At 32.1% G+C, this 19,601-nt stretch overlaps 1 pseudogene; it reads right to left on the bottom strand.

The window, feature by feature from the left end:
- Positions 1–13,957: 13,957 nt before the first annotated feature.
- Positions 13,958–15,349, bottom strand: LOC125817685 (uncharacterized; annotated as a pseudogene).
- Between the last annotated feature and the right edge of the window lie 4,252 nt (positions 15,350–19,601).

Genomic DNA, 19,601 nt, shown 5'->3' with positions numbered 1-19,601 from the left:
AAAGTTTTTTTTAACATTAAATTTTCTTTTTTAAATATATAGCTGAAGCGCAGAATTCAATTGACCAAACAGTTGGTCGTGTGGATCATGCTGATATACCTGGATCATCAACTTCAAAACCACCAACATTGGATGATTATCCTGATTTGACCATGACACATATTGTTGAACTTGATCCAATTCTCAATGCTAATACAACTCCAGATGTGCAACCAAACAATAAGAACCCCGACAAATATGACACATCTCCGTACATTCAATTGTCGAAAGGCGAAAGCAGTTTGAGAAGAGTTCATATTTTCTGTCGTATCAAACATTCATTTGAAAGTCACAATGGGTTTGAGGTTGCAGCTAAGTTGGTCGATGAGTTTAACAAATGAGTTTTCAAAAATGTTTCATCTATGCGTGGCAGGTATATGTGTAAATAAATCCAATTTATTTCTTTAAATATTTTCCAATCAATGCGTGTACAATGTTTTTTATATATTCTTAATGTTCACAGAAAATTTGCTTATTCAAAGATCAACGATAAATTTGAACCTCAAATGGACTTTGGTGTTGTCAAAGTTTCAGAAATGAATTTTTTTCAACATAATGGTTAAAACTGGCAGGCCTTGGGAACACGGGGTAAGTCATTCCAGATTTTTGTAATTATATTTGTAGTTTTTGTTTAAAATCTGTTTTGAAATTGATATCCATTTTATATAATGGTCTTATACAATAGCCACCATGTATGCATTTTGAATGATTTATGAATAACCTTGGTATAAAATGTTTGCTAATATGAAGAATACATTATATATTAAACTTGTATGAATTTTATATCCAACAGTGTTCATGTATGTAATTGGTATGATTATTGAATGAATTTGGTATAAAAATAAACTTTCATGAACAACATTAAACAAGTAGCTAGAATGAAATTGATATTCATTCTATATATTTGAAACATTTTTTTAATGGCTTGTTATTTGGTAACAACATGTTAATACCATTATGTATTATCTGCGAAAGAAGGCAAAATACTCTCCAATATCACTATCATATAGTACGGTTGACTGTTGGTTTATGACGTGGGTTGATAACATTGAGAAACAATGGAGAGATTCAAATTACAACATGAGATCCATTTCTCCCGACCACGATGTTGGTCAGTGCATTAGAGGTTTCAAACTGCTTGCCAACATTCCTTGGGACAGTGTTGATGATGTCATTATTCCTGTCAATGTTAGTGAATCATTTCATTGGTTGTTGGTTGTCTTCCGAATCAAGCTTAGATGTCTACATCTATATGATTCGATGAGCGAAGGATATGTTCACACTAAGAAAGTCAATAAAGCTGTTGGTAAACTTGTCATAATGATACCACTTTTTTTTACGAGCACGAGATTTTATGGTAAAATGCTTGATCTGTATGTCAATTAACTCCCCAAATATGTTGACAAGTCTTAATCTGACCCACTTGAACTCAAGCATATGATGTATATGCCTCAACAAGAAGATAGTTCCAAGTATGTATTTCTATACTTTACTGATTTCATCAGAAAGTTAACTTAATTTATTTCTTAAAATGATTTTTCTTTTAATTTTTTTTCCAGTGATTGTGGTTTGTATACATGTCTATTTGCTGAATATATCAATAATGGTGTTTTTGATATTCGTTTTGTTGATATTGATGCAAAGTACCATTGTCAAAGGTATGCCACAATCATATGACATTATGGAAAAACAAAATATGAGGATGGCGCGATTAGTGAGAATGAAGAAACTGGTACAGTTGCTAGCAAATTTGATGGACCTCGCATAGCAAAAGAACATGCTCCGGATATCAGCAATTATCCTACACGAAGACCACAATTTTTTTTTTGAGATAGTTGATTGCACCTTCTACTTTTTTGAATTACATGTTTTTTTTTAACTTTTGGACAATATTTTTGTGTTTCAGTATTTGATGATATATAATATCCATTGTTTTATTCCAGTCAGATACCATCTAAATATGAATTAGTAATAGGCTATTATAATTCATGATACTTGTATATCAGACTGCATACCATTTGGATACACCATTTGAAAGATATATTACACATTGAGTATAATAGTTTACGGGATGACAGTTATATACAAACTGCATACCAATTGAATTCACCATTTAGACTTACTGCTATTACTGTGTATTACTAACTAGAAACAAAAAAAAATAATCAATTTATAGTTCATGAACCAACTTTATCTTATAATTGGTATTCAAACTGTACACTTATGACATCCAAATTCATTCATGATTGATTTTTTTACTTCATATTCTAACACAAAAAAAAATAAAAATGAATTAAGTTGGTATCCAATCTGTATTAATAACTTTAAGATATGATTATGCCAATGTAAAATAGTGATCATTGTATTTTGTAACAACCTCAATTACATCTTGTTTTATATTTATTCAAGTTGGACACCTAATGGATACCAAATTATTACTAATTGTAAATTATATTCTCTAACAATCATGGATTAAGTACTTTAAAGATGTATGAAATTGATAAACAATTTTTATAAATACTGGAAGAAACGAATCTGACAATCTAAAACAACGATCATTAACTTTTGCACCAACATTAATTACATCTTGTTTTATTTTGATTTAGAATAGGACACTGGTTGGATATCAAATTAATATTCATGGAAACTTACATTAAATAATATCAACTGCTATTAGACTACCAAATGCATACCATAATTACTTTATATAATTATAACTAATATGAACACTATCTTATATATTAAACTGGAATGAATTTTATTTTCAGCAGTATGCAGTTTGTATAATTAATGAATAAATCTTGTATAAAACATGAACAATATATTAAACACTTAGCTGTACTGCATTTCATACAAATTCTATTTCATCAAAACAAAACATGAGTCTAAAAGACAAAATAAAATAAAATTTTTATATAGTCTAAACAAATAAACTATCATTTTTTTGGCGCAGGATAATTTGAACATGTCATCATGTTGTGGCCCATTTGACGATATCTACTGCAAGTAACTTTAGACCTTTTGAATTTCACATCAGCAAACCCCTTCCAGCTTTCAAGTTGCGGTCTTCCTACCGTTCTCTTTGGACCAGGCGACATCAATTTAGGCTTTGAAACATAACTTGGTATATCCTATGTACTCTCGCAAGTGAGAGGTTCAATAGGGATCGCATCTGCATCTTGAAAATTCTTCAAGCGATAAAAGGGAGAGAAGTAATATGTTTCGTGCAGTATTTTATACCTAAGAACTGCGATTCCATGTCCGCATGGTATCTCATCATTTTGAAATCTTCCACAACTATATTTCTTGGTGTTTAAGCATACTATGTACCGCTTTGGTCCATCAACAACAACATGCATATGAACTGTTGATGGTATTACCTAACACACTAAAATATTGGTCATTAAAATGTTGTCATAAAAAAATAAGCCACAAAAAATGTTTCTGTCATGACCCGAGTCTACACCCTAGACGTGACCGGCACTCAAGAACCAATGATGGTCCCCATGCGAACCCTCATCCTAGATGATTACAAGCGGAAGACTAACTTAAGCATGGAAAGGCTTACAACTACATAAAATTCAATAAACTCAACTTTTCGAAACTTTAACTCAAATGAACAACATAAAATAAAAATAATATATTCAACTTGCCATAAAATAGGCAACTTAAGTCTTTAAAATATTTAATAAAATAAATGAATAATACAAACTTGTCAACTATACTAACTATCTATGAAACCTCTAACTGATAAAGATGGAAGTCGGGACAAGACCCACGACATCCTGACTAAACTGAAAAGTAAATGAAATCCTCCGAAAACAAGAGGGCTCAACATAGCTAACTCGAACACCCGAATGTATCAACGAATCTCCTGTTGATGATCTCGAATACTTGTGTCTGCATCATGAAAAGGCGCAGGACAAGTGGGCCAGTACGTGGAATGTTCGAGCATGTAAGGGGAATTCTAAAACATAAACATAAGTTTGAAACTTGATAAAAAAGAAACATACTTACCTCTTCTCAAACTTATTCAACTCAAGGAATACTCAAGGATACTCAAAACTACTCAAACTTACTCAACTCAGAAGTACTCAAGGATAAGATACTCAACTCAGAGATAATATACTCAACTCAAAGATATGATATTCGACTCTGGGTACTCAACTCAATATAAAGAAACTATACACATGTAATATATGGAAAGCTTTATAAAACAGTAAAAACAACTTAGTTCGTTAAAGAAAATGCAATAACAAATTCAACTTTAATTATATAATAAAGTAGTATAGTTTTTGTGGGAGATTCTCTAACTGACTACCACCACTATGAGCCTAAGTGGTGATACAACATTTTACCTCACGCTGCCAAGGACCGTCCTATACCTTGTCGGGGGTATAAAACCTAACTCACTAAGTGGATCCAGTAGTCTATGCTAAAAACATCTTAAGGAGTCATCTAAAAAGTATAATCCTTTACTACCCATGATGACTATATGGTTTATGGAGACGTGAGTTATCTGAACTCAAACTCTCCCCTATATCGGTGCTCAATACTACTCCTAAAATATTCTTAGCTCATATATTTGTAAAAACAAAACTCTTTCTTTAGTTTGAGATAATTACTCAAAAACTTAGCTTAAAAGCTCTCTTGGAATCGATGTTCCCTTTCTTGCTCAAAACTCTTTTGGAAATCTCAGTTTCCTCTCATCTTAAATGTGAAAACATTTATTCTTGGGAATACTTAATTCCCATATATCATTTTAAAGAAAATGAACTTTACTCTTTACTCAACTTAAACAAGGCTTAAGTCTTAAAACAAAGTTTAAACATTTGTAAAAGACTTCTTAAAAATATGGTTCATGCCGAATTATGGACTTGAACAACTCAATGCAAGGTTTTTAATAACCATATATAGACTCAAATACTTGGAACTCAAGAAGTTCAATGATACTATTAATTTCAAGAATGCTCAACTCAGAGGATTCATGCGAAATTATGAGCATGAACTACTCAACTCAAGGACTCAAAGATACTTCTCATCTCAAAATTGTGCGACTTATAATGTTCATGCGAAATTATGGGCATGACCAACTCAACTCATGGACTTCATGGGTAATAGGTAATAGTCCCATGATTAGGATTATAATCTCAGAAGGGTTAGGGACTCGATACTCAAGACTTAGGACTTGAAGATACTACTCCTTTTAAAGATACTAAACAGATGGAGTTCATGCGGAAGTTATGGGCATGAACGATTCGACTCAAGGGTCAAAATATTAATATGGAACTTGCGTATACGATTCTTCTCATTCTCTTAATTACTTTTTTCCGCAAAACTTAGTTCAAATCAATAGTTGATCTCAAAGGATTCACAATTGAACTCAAAGACTTTCTTGAACTCTACTCTTTAACTCTCCCTTTTATGTGAATTATGAATTCAAGAGTTATGATTCATGATATGAATGATCTTGTAATGATAAAGTAGACTCATGAATACATTCTCCTCACTCCTACTCACTTGCTCGAGTCTTGAAACAAGTTATTAGAATTTGTAGAAGACTCCTCAAAGGACTCAAAGGGACTTTCTCAACAAATGTTTGAGAGAACTCTGAAAACTTGACTCTAAACTCCACCTTTAATGTGATTTATGAATTCAAGGTTGTGATTTATGATAGGAATGATCTCGTGATGTGTAGGAGTGTTTTTAGATAGATAAACATGAAAAACGATCAAGAAATTAGTGTCTGGAAACAAGTCCGCGACGCAGAGATGAATTAAAATATTGGTCGCGAATTAACTTTTGAGGCAGAGAGGTCCGTGACCTCTCAGCGATGCAAAGAAAAACTTTGTGAAATGGGGAGGCAGGTCCACGACACGGACTGAGTTGCCAGATTCACCTGACTTTTTCCTTCTTCATTTTCTAACCCCAATTCGCCTAAATTCTATTATTTTTCTCAATCCCTCTTTAGATTTAGATACCCAGCACTTTAACACAAGAACCTACTCATATACAACTCTAAAATCGACATGATTTCATCAAGAACTCAAGAATCTGATATAAACTCAAGAACTAAAGCCAATTTTAAGAACATAATTCAAGAACATTATACTTTCAACTTTCTAGAACGAACTTAATGCTGAAATTAACATGATTGACGTGTGGGTGAACAAGCCTAACACTATGGAAGCTTACACACCCAAAAGAATTATCCTCTTGAAGCAACTCGAAGGAAAACCTTTGAAGAAGAACCCTAGCCTTAGTTTTTTCTTGAATTTCTTGAGCGTAGAATCTTGTAGTGAATGAGAGGGTTTAGATTTAAGAAAACTGATTTTCTACACGTTTAGGACAATTTAGATGACCTCTTAAGGGTTTTTAGGACTAAAATACCCCTAAAGAAATAATTAAAACGAGTTGAGAGTCGGAAAGATCTTTCACCAGGCAGTGAGGTCCATGTTGGCTTCGGGTCGCGGAGCTGTTGCCAGGTTTGCGCGACGTTAGTAAATCCGTTATAACTTTTTACTCAGTTCTCAAAATTGAGCAAACTCGGTGGCGTTGGAAAGATATTTCGAAGACCTTTCCTAAGGTATCTAGTAGCACACCTAAATCATTCTGATCTAGTAGTTATGGTCATTTGAAGTCGACCCAAAACTCATAGTTAGCTTAACATGCAAAATTTCAGATTTTGCTATTTCCAATTCAATTCTTTTTGGAACTCAAGGTGCTACGTGTAGTGACTTTAACACTCAAATATTTTTAAATTCTTTGCAAAAATCTTACTCACTACAAATAAGGGTTCGAGTCTTAGTTCAAAAATTTTCTAGGGTATTACAATATCTCTCCTTTGGGATCATTCGTCCTCGAATGTCGACTGGACTGGGTATGGAATGGGTTACTCTTACTAAGGTTTGAGTCTAATGATCTGCTCTGACTATATTCAAGCTTAACCCAAATCCTTAAGTTTGGAATCTATACTTCTCTATAGGGAATCTCATCTCAAACTATTACTCTTTACCACCACATTCAATCTTAGTACTCTAACAACTTCATGAACTCCTACTATCCAGCTCCTTAGAAATTCTCAACACTTGACCTGATTTCTCATCTTATTATCTCTTCCTTAGGTCTAAAGCTAACACTTGAAGGCTATGGACCTATTCCACATTGACAACTCGATTATGCTATCTAGGCACACATGGAAACTTATAACTTAATTGGAACCTCATCTGGTAACGTACTATCTCGGCACACCTCTTAATGCTCTTGTTACTCTTGTGACTTAGACACACTTCACTGCCCTTATCTAAACGTTAGGGTCTCTCACTTGTACCACCCATATCTATTGCAGCTAATCACCTCGATTTCTTCAAGTCTTCTAGATCAAATCTTAAGACTAACATTATCACCCTCATGTTGCCATTCCTTTTATCATGACATTCATCTCAAATTCAAGCTTAATGTTTATGACTAAACCCGAATATTAATATGATTGCTCGTTTACTATACTAACTTACAACTACTAGATACAAATTCAGAAGCACTCGTCCACTAGGACCTTATGATAAATAGTCAATCGTCACCTCTTAGTCTTTATACTTACAATTACTATCACCTTCGACTGCACAACATAAGTACTATTCACTCATTCACTATTTATCAATGCCTAATTAGTTCTATTACACTTTGAATATTATGGGCTCTCCCTCAAAATCATAAGCCTAGCTTAGAGCTATAACCTCATGAATACTCTTTCTCTTCTATTCACCACTTACACTTAGTTATTTCCTACACAATGACACTTCATCACCAACTCCTTTCTAGCTACAACACACTCTACCTCCTATGACGGAATCTTCACAACTCATCACTTCTTAGTCTATCCATAAAGGAAAACTCCTCATTACTAACTTACTAGGTACATGACTATAGTAACATAGCTTGTGACAACACTATCTCCCTTACTTAGATTACTAAACATCTATATACTTTCCTCTAACTCTGGGCTCTTTCACTACTACTGCTCATGATCTCATAACTCATGTTACCCATCAGGGTGAAAATACTACCCAAGCTCTAAAATACTTCCTCATAAGGATCTCAGCTGAAACAAGGCTTAAGGAAAAGAGTACAACTCAGTTTTAGCTCAAACGCACGATTCAAATGAATATGGGTGCATTCCTCTGAAACTAAACACTTAACGTACTCTTGGACTTCTCTTAAGCCCCTCTGGAGTCTCATGACTTCCTCAAAACTCTTGCTAAGAACAACTCATCGACAAAGAACTGACTCTACTTTTCAATAACCTCTAGTATGATGGGTAGTCGAATGATTCTGAGAAACGCATGAGTTAGAATAAGTCTCTATGGTATAGCTCTATTGCACGATTAATAGTATGAAAGAAGGGAAACTTTTCTTAAATGTCTACAGTCTTTCATTTATAGAAGTGGGGGCCTCACAACCATAAACGAGAACCTACTGACACAACTTCATAGACACCATAGGACACTTAAACTCTGGGCTCTGATACCAAGTTTGTCACGACCCGAGTCTACACCCTAGACATGGCCATCACTCAAGAAACATTAATGGTCCCCAAGCGAACCCTCATCCTGACTGACTACAAGTGGAAGACTAACTTAAGCATGCAAAAGCTTAAAACTGAATAGAATTCAATAAACTCAACTTTTCGAAACTTTAACTCAAATGAACAACTTAGAATAAAAATAATATATTCAACTTTCCATAAAATAGACAACTTAAGTCTTTAAAACATTTAATAAAATAGATGAATAATACAAACTTCTCAACTATACTAACTTTCTATGAAGCCTCTAATTGATAAAGATGGAAGTTGGGACAATACCCACGACATCCTGAATAAACTGAAAAGTAAATGAAATCCTTCAGAAATAAGGAGGCTCACCATAGCTAACTCGAACACCCGGATGTATCAACGAATCTCCTGTTGATGATCCCGAATACCTGTGTCTGATCATGAAAAGGCGCAGGCCAAATGGCTTAGTACGTGGAATGTACGAGTATGTAAGGGGAATTATAAAACATAAACATAAGTTTGAAAATTGATAAAAAGGAAACATACTTACCTCTTCTCAAACTTACTCGACTCAAGGAATACTCAAGGATACTCAAAACTACTCAAACTTACTCAACTCAGAAGTACTCAAGGATAAGATACTCAACTCAAAGATAAGATACTCAACTCAAAGATATGATATTCGACTCTGGGTACTCAACTCAATATAAAGCAACCATACACATGCAATATATGGAAAGCTTTATAAAACAGTAAAGATAACTTAGTTCGTTAAAGAAAATGGAGAAAATGGTGAAATGCCCCCCCCCCCCCCCCCAATCTATTACCAAATTCTCAACTACCCACTTAATGTTGAGTTGGCTGAGAAAGTGTATTTCACAAAAGAGAATAAATAGGGCTGCTTTTATGTTTATTTCATAATTTTATTTTATTTCCTTTCTCTTTCTAATTAAATTAAAATAATCTCCCCCACCCCACCCCAACCGCCCCACACTTCTTCTTCTTCACATTTACCCTACACCTCTTCTTCTTTTTCACACTTTTGCTTTATTTTTATTTTTCAGCACAAATGTCTACAAATTTCTTCAGGAATTCTACATATTAACTGTCTCTTACATAATCAAAGAACCTTTAAACAAATTTAGTTATTACTCCCAAATTAAAGTAATAAAATAAAGAACTCAAAAATCAATTTTTTTTACCGAAACCCATTTCAAACAAACATAGAATTTTCAATTTCCAACACCTTCACAAGCTCTTCTCTCAAACGTTAATTATAATTTCACATTCTTGAATTTAACTACAAATTGGGGTATTTAAGAAATGGGGCATAAAAAATTCAATTGGATCATAATTTTTTTCAATTGGATTAATTTCATTGTTTTAATTTGGTTTGCTACTTTCACCAACATTAAGAAAAGAAAGAAATTGAGTTCAAAATTTATGGCATGCCTATATACTACTTTTGATTTATCTCTTCATAATCCCCCAATATGAGTAAAATGTGTAGCAATGATCTTTGAGAGAACCTGTGGGGAATAAGATAAAGATATTGGTCATAGAAACTTTTACTCGTCCGAAAAAAATTATCGTCTTTTCTCTTGCCGGAATGTCAATGGATGAGAAGTGAGTTTGATAATGGTGATGTTCTTAATGACAATGGAGGGTTTCTAATGGGGCATATAATAATTTTAAAAAAAAGTAGGAAAAATAATTCATTTATTATATTTATTAGGTGGCATTGACATGATGCTGACGTGGCGTGTGCGTGTGTTACACCACAATACACATGAGTGACTATGTCATTTTAGGGTGAAATTTATTTCCTTATAAAATAGTTCAGGGAGTAATAGTACCCCCGTAAAGTATGAGCGTGTAATTGGAAATCCGATCATAGGTTGGAGGGATTTTTGACCATTTTATCAAGAAAATGCAATAACAAACTCAACCTCACTTATATAATAAAGTAATATAGTTTTTGTGGGAGATTCTCTAACCGACAACTACCACTACTAGCCTAAGTGGTGATACAACATTTTACCTCACGCTACCAATGACCGTCCTATACCTTGCTGGGGGTATAGAACCTAACTCACTAAGTGGATCCACTAGTCTATTCTAAAAGCATCTTAAGGAGTCATCTAAAAAGTATGATCCTTTACTACCCATGATGACTACATGGTTTATGGAGACGTGAGTTATCTGAACTCAAACTTGCCCCCATATCGGTGCTTAATACTACTCCTAAAATATACTTAGCTCATATATTTGGAAAAATAAAATTCTTTCTTTAGTTTGAGATAATTACTCAAAAACTTAGCTTAAAAGCTCTCTTGGAATCGATGTTCCCTTTGTTGCTCAAAACTCTTTTGGAAATCTCAGTTTCCTCCATCTTAAATGTGAAAACATTTACTCTTGGGAATACTTAGTTCCCATATATCATTTTAAAGAAAATGAACTCTACTCTTTACTCAACTTAAACAATGCTTAAGTCTTAAAATAAAGTTTAAACATTTGTAAAAGACTTCTTAAACATATGGTTCATGCCAAATTATGGACTTGAACGACTCAATGCAAGGTTTTCAATAACCATAGATAGACTCAAATACTTGGAACTCAAGAACTTCAATGATACTACTAATTTCAAGAATGCTCAACTCAGAGAGTTCATGTGGAATTATGAGCATGAACTACTCAATTCAAGGACTCAAAGATACTTCTCATCTCAACATTGTTTGACTTATAATGTTCATGTGGAATTATGGGCATGAACAACTCAACTCATGGACTTCATGGGTAATAGGTAATAGTCCCATGATTAGGACTATAATCTCACAAGGCTTTGGAACTCGATACTCAAGACTTAGGACATAAAGATACTACTCCTTTCAAAGATTCTAAACTGATGGAGTTCATGCGGAAGTTATAGGCATGAACGACTCGACTCAAGGGTCAAAATATCAATATGGAACTCGCGTATACAACTCTTCTCATTCTCTTACTTACTTCCTCAAAACTTAGTTCAAATCAATAGTTGATCTCAAAGGATTCACAATTGAACTCAAAGACTTTCTTAAACTCTACTCTTAAGTCTCTCTTGAATGTGAATTATGAATTCAAGAGTTATGGTTCATGATATGAAGGATCTTGTAATGATAAAGTAGACTCATGAATACATTCTCCTCACTCCTACTCACTTGCTCGAGTCTTGAAACAAGTTATTAGAATTTTTAGAAGACTCCTCAAAGGACTCAAATGGACTTTCTCCACAAATGTTTGAGAGAACTCTCAAGACTTGACTCTCAACTCCACCTTGAATGTGATTTATGAATTTAAGGTTGTGATTTGTGATAGGAATGATCTCGTGATGTGTAAGAGTGTTTTTAGATAGATAAACATGAAAAATAATCAAGAAATCACTGTTTGGAAACAAGTCCGCGACGCAAAGATGAATTAAAATATTGGTCGCGAATTAACTTTTGAGGCAGAGAGGTCCGTGACCTCTCAGCGATGCAAAGAAAAACTTTGTGAAATGGGGAGGCAGGTCCGCGACGCGGACTTGGTTGCCAGATTCACCCGACTTTTGTCCTTCTTCATTTTCTAACCCAATTCGCCTAAATTTGATTATTTTTCTCAATCCCTCTTTAGATTTAGATACCCAGCACATTAACACAAGAACCTATTCATATACAACTCTAAAATCGACATGATTTCATCAAGAACTCAACAATCTGATCTAAACTCAAGAACTAAAGTCAATTTCAAGAACATTATACTTTCAACTTCTAGAATGAACTTAACGCCTAAATTAACATGATTGGCGTGTGGGTGAACAAACCCAACACTATGGAAGCTTACATACCTGAAAGAATTATCCTCTTGAAGAAACTTGAAAGAAAACCTTTGAAGAAGAACTCTAGCCTTAGTTTTTTCTTCAATTTCTTGAGCGTAGAATCTTTGGAGTGAAGGAGAGGGTTAAGATTTAAGAAAACTGATTTTCTACACGTTTAGGGCTATTTAGATGACCTCCTAAGGGTTTTTAGGACTAAAATACCCCTAAAAAACAATTAAAACAAGCTGGGAGTCGGAAAGATCTTTCACCAGGCAGTGAGGTCCGTGCTGGCTCCGCGTCGCGGAGCTATCGCGGAACTGCTGCCAGGTTTGGGTGACGTTAGTAAATCCGTCATAACTTCTTACTTAGAGCTCGGAATTGAGCGAACTCGGTGGCGTTGGAAAGATAATTTGAAGACCTTTCCTAAGGTATCTCGTAGCACACCTAAATCATCCTGATATAGGAGTTATGGTAGTTTGAAGTCGATCCATAACTCATACTTAGCTTAACTTGCAAAATTTCAGATTTTGCTATTTCCAATTCGATTCTTTTTGGAACTCAAGGTGCTACGTCTAATGACCTTACCACTCAAGAAATTTTAAATTCCTTGCAAAAATCTCACTCATTACAAATAAGGATTTGAGTCTTAGTTCAAAAAATTTCTGGGGTGTTACAGTTTCAACTATATATACAAAATGGATATCCAATTAATTCCAGCTACTTGTATAATGTACTGTTCATGCTAGTTGGCAGTTTATACTAAATTCATTTACTAATAATACAAATTGCATACATGAATACCTTTGTATATAAATGAATAAAGGAAAAATCATACCCTCATACTGGTAGACAAAGCAATACTTTTCTGGAGCTTAAGATACTATTTTTTTGTCACCTCTGATCTAGTTTTTGTAGCCTCCTAGTTGTGCTTATGAATCCATGTTTGAACTGTTATGCACATAAATTCGAGAAGTGAAATCATTGGCAACCTCCTTGCTATCCTGTTAACATTATTTAAAGATTTGGCTATGTTTGAAGTCATGATCCATATTCGCTTACATTTTGAATAATCCCTTGATCATTTGCTATACTCGATATGGAATAAATAACCTCTTATTCTTAGATCTATTTGGTCTATTCTTTGCATAATCGCCTCAAATTGTTGTATATTATAAGTCTTTGCCATGGTAAAAAAAACCTTCTTCAAATCTTAACTATTCCTATGAAAGTTCTTCAAAACATTACAACATAAGTGTCATATGCAAGCATAATGTTCCAATCCAGGATATACTCTTGCAATTCCTTTTCATATGCTCTCTCGTTTCTATCTGACATAAAACACATGTTTTTCCTTTCTCCATATGCTTTCCTAAATTGTTCAAAGAACCAGGTTCACGATGCATCATTCTCAGAATCCACTATCGCATAAGTAAGTGGAAGTATGTGACCTGATGCATTATTTAAAAAAAAAATCACACAGTTTGAAAACACACCTTATATCATAATTATTCTTGCATATAAATATAAAAGATTCAAATAATGCCTTCTGGATCCATAGTGCTTGCAGTCAACATTGTACCACCATATGCGCCTCTTAAGGCTGCCCCATCAACCACTACAACTGACCTATAATACTCCCAACCTTTAATACATGCTTCTAATGCAACAAATGCATATAAGAAGCTATCACCTTCATTTCTTTCAAATTTTAAAACAGAACCAAGATAGGTCTGCTCCAATATGTATAGATAACATGAAAGTTTTTCCATTGTTGCAATTATTTTTACAATTTGATATCTGAATATCACAACACAACAATATATTAACTGGATACAAACTGGTATCAATTGGATTCAGTTTGGACGTAGCATGGATATCAATTGGATACACAATGGAAATCAAATGGATAATGGATACCAATCTGTAAACAAATTGCATGCCAAATGACTACCAAATTGTTGCATTGCTAAAATTCATACCAATTCAGTTCATAAAATAAAATACAAAAATTAGTTCGAATAAAAATCTGGTAGTTTAGCATATGACTTGGCCGGATCTCCAGGCACCAATTTTCTTGCCTTTTGTTTAGCTTGCCAGGACTGCATGTATGTCAGCGAAATATCATGTACTTTCAACATGTTTTCCGCTATAACTTTCGGAGTGTATACAGTTGCTGGATCAATAAATTTATCCATTATCAAAACTGCTACAACGTCAGTGATTCCCTGACGCCTTGCATACACTTTATCTCTAATGGAACAAGTGTGATCCGCACAGTATTTTCTGATTTTGAATAGACCCGATTGATTCAAACATGATGAATTCATCAACTAGGAACAATTCTCAGAAGGACACTGCAGGTGATAAAGTTTTCAGAAAACAAAAAAGATCCATCAAAAACTTTTATACCAATTCATACAAAAATAACTACACATACGAACAATCAATTAAATTATTACTAATAAGAACTACAACGAGATACAAGAAATCTGAATTTTTCGACAACTCCATAATGTCGCATCACCTCCATAAGTGTTCCCTTATCCTTGTAAATTTGATTTTCAGCTATAAACAAATTAGAAAGGTCATTGATTACTCCATTTCCTTCATCATTATTTTCATCAATTTCTTCACCCAAATTCATTCCTACTAAGCGGATGGAGTTATTTGAGTATAAATCCAAATTAGTTAGTGGTCTACTAACATCAGAATGTCTCCTATCCACAACAACTACATAATCCTGATTATCCATTGCTATATTCTTCAAAGTTATGCACAATGGATGTTTCGTAAAGAAATCTACATTAGATTTCTTTTGATCTTAAAAAAACCCACACACCACCATCATTGTGGATACTAACAGGTGGACATCGATCACTAACTATATATTTTATCTCTATATCATTAATATTAACATCTATCATAAGCTACGATGTTATCACACTTACTAGACCACTATACAGACTAGAAGATTCATAGATAATCACCTCCATCTAAAAATCAACATATTTCCCTGTTTCATTAAAAAAAACAGTTAGTCTTACATAATACAAAGCAATTATAAATATGTTGTATTTATATTAACTTTTCATACCAAAGATAATACAAATTTAATCCATACCTTCATTCTACTCATACAAAAATTACACACACTCGTCATTACTTATTCATACAAATATCATTCAGACAGTATACCAGAATTCATACCATAAAATAGATTTCATAAAAAATAACATTTCACATTTCATACCAACTTAACACACATTTCATACAAATAATTATACTTCTTACTCATATTTTTTTACACCAATTAGTTCATTCTTCTCACACAAATTTATACACAATCATCAATACTTATTCATAGCAATATCATTCCAGAACATTCTACAATAATTCACACCATAAAACACATTATATAAAAAATAATTTTCACATTTTATACCAACTTAATACACTTTTCATACAAATCTTCATGCTTCTTACTAATATTTTTTACACAATAGTGAATACACATTCATACCAATATCATTCAATTTACACTACCAAATTCATTCCTACCTATACATTTTATTTATATTTTTAGAAAAAAAAATAGTTTTCCATATTATAATTTTAATCTGCATACCGAATCCAACTCACTATTATTATCAAATTGACTATAGAAATACCCGTTTCATAACAATGTTACAACAAATTTCATACTTTTTTCTTCACAAATTTCATAACTTTCAACGATAAAACTATTACTATTATATACATTTATACTCAAATCACTCATATATTAAGCCAATTTCGCACGAATTCATGATTTTGATAGTATACAAAATAACCAAAACAAAAAAAACAAAAACGTACCAACAAAATCATTAACTACAGTTTCACAAAAATTATTACGTATTATCAACAAAATGCATTGTTTATACAAAAAAATCACAACTTAAATCTAGTGACGATTTATAAAAACAAAATCAGAAAATGTGATTTACAGTTTCATTGTTCTTTTTTTTTCATTTCAGTAATATACAAATACAAACAATAAATCATAAAAAATATTAACCTGAAGGAGCACATCTACCACCATGTTTAATTACTATAGATAAGAAGTCTTCCATCAAAACAAAATCAAGATTTTTTAAACAAAAAAAATTTGATCAACTCGCCAGTGACAAGAATTTTGAAAAAAAAAATGAAGAGAGAGAAACGTGAAAGAAAATGGATAAAATCAGAATTTTGAATTAATTTTAACAGATTAAAGTGAATTAAGGAAAATAAATATTCCTAATTAGTTTGAATCTCCTAAATTTATGTTAATTAATAATTATCATCAATCAATTCAAATTTTATTAATACACCTATTTTCATTTTTTTTCTTTTTTTTCTTCAAAATCGATTTTTTATCTTTTTATTTTTTTCAAAACAGATTTTTACAATTACTTAAAAATCTTTTTTTTTATAAATAAAATATTACAACCTGAATTTTTTTTTTACAACTTGAAAGTTTTATTCAACTGCTATAACTTGAAAATATTAATCTAATATATGTCATATATAAAATTTTCACATATTTCATTTGTAAAGTTTAAAAATCTATGATCTATCAATTGCAAATGCAAAATTATATGGAAAAATTACAAAAATCTCACATTTTAGTTTACTTATTACCATTATCCCCTATAAGTTTTACAAATTTCCAAAATTCCTCATTTTCGCGCATCAGATTAATGTATCAACGCTTATATTATTGTATCTCGCGCATCAGATTAATGTATCAACACTTATATTATTGTATCTTGCGCATCAGATTAATGTATCTGAGCTATATATGTGCTGATATATGCGCGAGATACAATAACATAAGCGCTGATACATTAATATGATGCACGAGATACAATAATATAAGCGCTGATACATTAATCTGATGCGCGAAAATGAGAAATTTCTGTAATTATAAACTTTTAAGGGATAAATTGTAATTTTATCTTTAAAGTATGTGATTTCTGTAATTTGTCCAAATTATAAATAGATTATAATTAAGAAGCCCAACCAATCAAGTGGTACCTCGGAACTCATTTTAGGCCCAATCTAGTTTTGGTTAGAGAGAATTTTAGAAATGACAAATATAATAGATATAGTAAGGTTCTAGCTTCTATAGCTATAATTTTGATAAATGTGCTCTATAACTATAGTTCTGTTAGCTATAGAGGCTGTGGTTTGTATATTTCGTTTGCAAATATACAAATAAGGTAAATATATACAAATTCTGTATTTATATATTTATGAGTTTTTCAGAATTTCGTTTGTATATTTCGCTAGCCAATATACAAAAAGGGTAATTTATTATGAATTTCTCATAAATCGTATACAAATAGATAGGATAAGCATATACAAATATACAAATTAGGCGAATTATACAAATCAAATGAATATAAAAAATTGGAGAAACTTTAGCCGCGAATTACAATTTTCTTAAATAATAGTTATAGTATCTAATATAGGCTAAATATTTGTTATTCTACGTAATTCCCTGGTTATGCTATTTTTACCAGAGACTATTGAACTCAGTCACTTTGCCAACTCAATAGGAATATGTTTTACACTTCTTCTATTTTCATCCTTCCAGTATTATTATTACTGTATTATTTTTCTAGTATTATTTTATTCTTTATTTTTATTAATACCGTTGTTACTTTTACTTTGGCTATTTTTATCATTTGTTGTTAGTCAGTACTTTTCTTTCTCCAATATTTTCAACAAAACATATTTTCTATATTTTTTTCAAACTTGCTCTGAAAAATGATTTTCTTGTGTCGAGAGTCTTTCAAAAATAACATCTCTATCAAAGATAATTAAGGTCGGTATACACCCAATTCTTTTCAGACTTCACTTGTGAAATCATACTGAATATGTTATTATCGTTGTTATAGAAAAAAAAAAGATACTCGTCAAAAGAATATATAATGTTGTAACTGCTCTGTCGTGGAATCTAATTCTGTGAAACTGGTCAGAAACATGTACTGTAGTGTGCATTTATCTATAATGTTAAAGATTCCTAATTTAGCAATTAGAAATATCAGTAACAAGTGAAGAATTATCATATATGTATGCCAAAATAAGGGAATAATTGCATCCACTTGATGATCAAGATTCTTTACTTCAACTATTAATTCTCCAAGTGTATGTGAGAACAAGAATAATAATAAACAGAGTAAGTAATTTAAAATAAATTTGCTTGGCTTTGAAGTACATTAATACGTTTATTAAAGATGGTTAGAGTCTTTTCCATAAGTAACAACTTTATCAATCTTCGTGATCTAACTAGCCACATATCAAATAGCATTCAAGAATGCTGCCCTTCTGGTCTTGAATCGGTGATTTCACCTTTTGATTAATGTCTCTCAAATATTATTAAGGGAAATTTTTTTTTGAAGTGATTTTAACTCGACTTATAGAATAAAAGTTTTGAACAATTTTTTTATTATTAAAAAAGAATTATTAATAAGTTCATGAATATTACCAATAAATATATATCTTTCAAGAACCGAAAACATAAAAAACTAAATGAACAATGTTATAAAATATTATAGTGTGGATGTCCACTACACCAAGAAGTTACTCTCACCCATTATCTCCATTACTTTCCTCCATTATGAAGATAACCATAACCTCCAACTTTATAACCATTATTCTTGTAACCTTTCACTTCCATACCTCCTCCATTATATTCATGTTAATGCCATGTTTATGACTAACCTTTTGTATGCCTCTATGTTACACTATAAATAGAGGCATAAGGGTTCATATTGTATACACTTGAAGATTTGGTGAACACTTGAAAGAAAGAAAGTTATCTTATATTGTTCCTCTTGTCTTATATTCCTCTTGTCTTCATCTTTATATTATTCTTTTGTTCTTAAGTTTTACAACACGTTATCGGCACAAGTTGCTCATTCTCCATCAAGAATCAATGGTAGGTATTTCTTGATTTTTATCAATTATCCTAGTAACTTTTCGGTTGCACGGTATACTTCATATCTTATATATTATTTGTACTAACAAAACTTGTTTTGTGGTTATTTTAAAATGGTTAGTAAATTATGATAATCTTCATAACAATGTTGAGAGAGACTATTAAAATGTTTTAATTTATTTTAACTTGGGATTTTATATGGTTCCAAC

This window comes from Solanum verrucosum, unplaced genomic scaffold (genome assembly GCF_900185275.1).
Source record: "Solanum verrucosum unplaced genomic scaffold, falcon-dt-bn FXZP01000280.1, whole genome shotgun sequence".
Classification (NCBI taxonomy): domain Eukaryota; kingdom Viridiplantae; phylum Streptophyta; class Magnoliopsida; order Solanales; family Solanaceae; genus Solanum; species Solanum verrucosum.
Note: the sequence above shows the minus strand (reverse complement) of the source record. Positions and strands in the feature narration are given on the sequence as shown.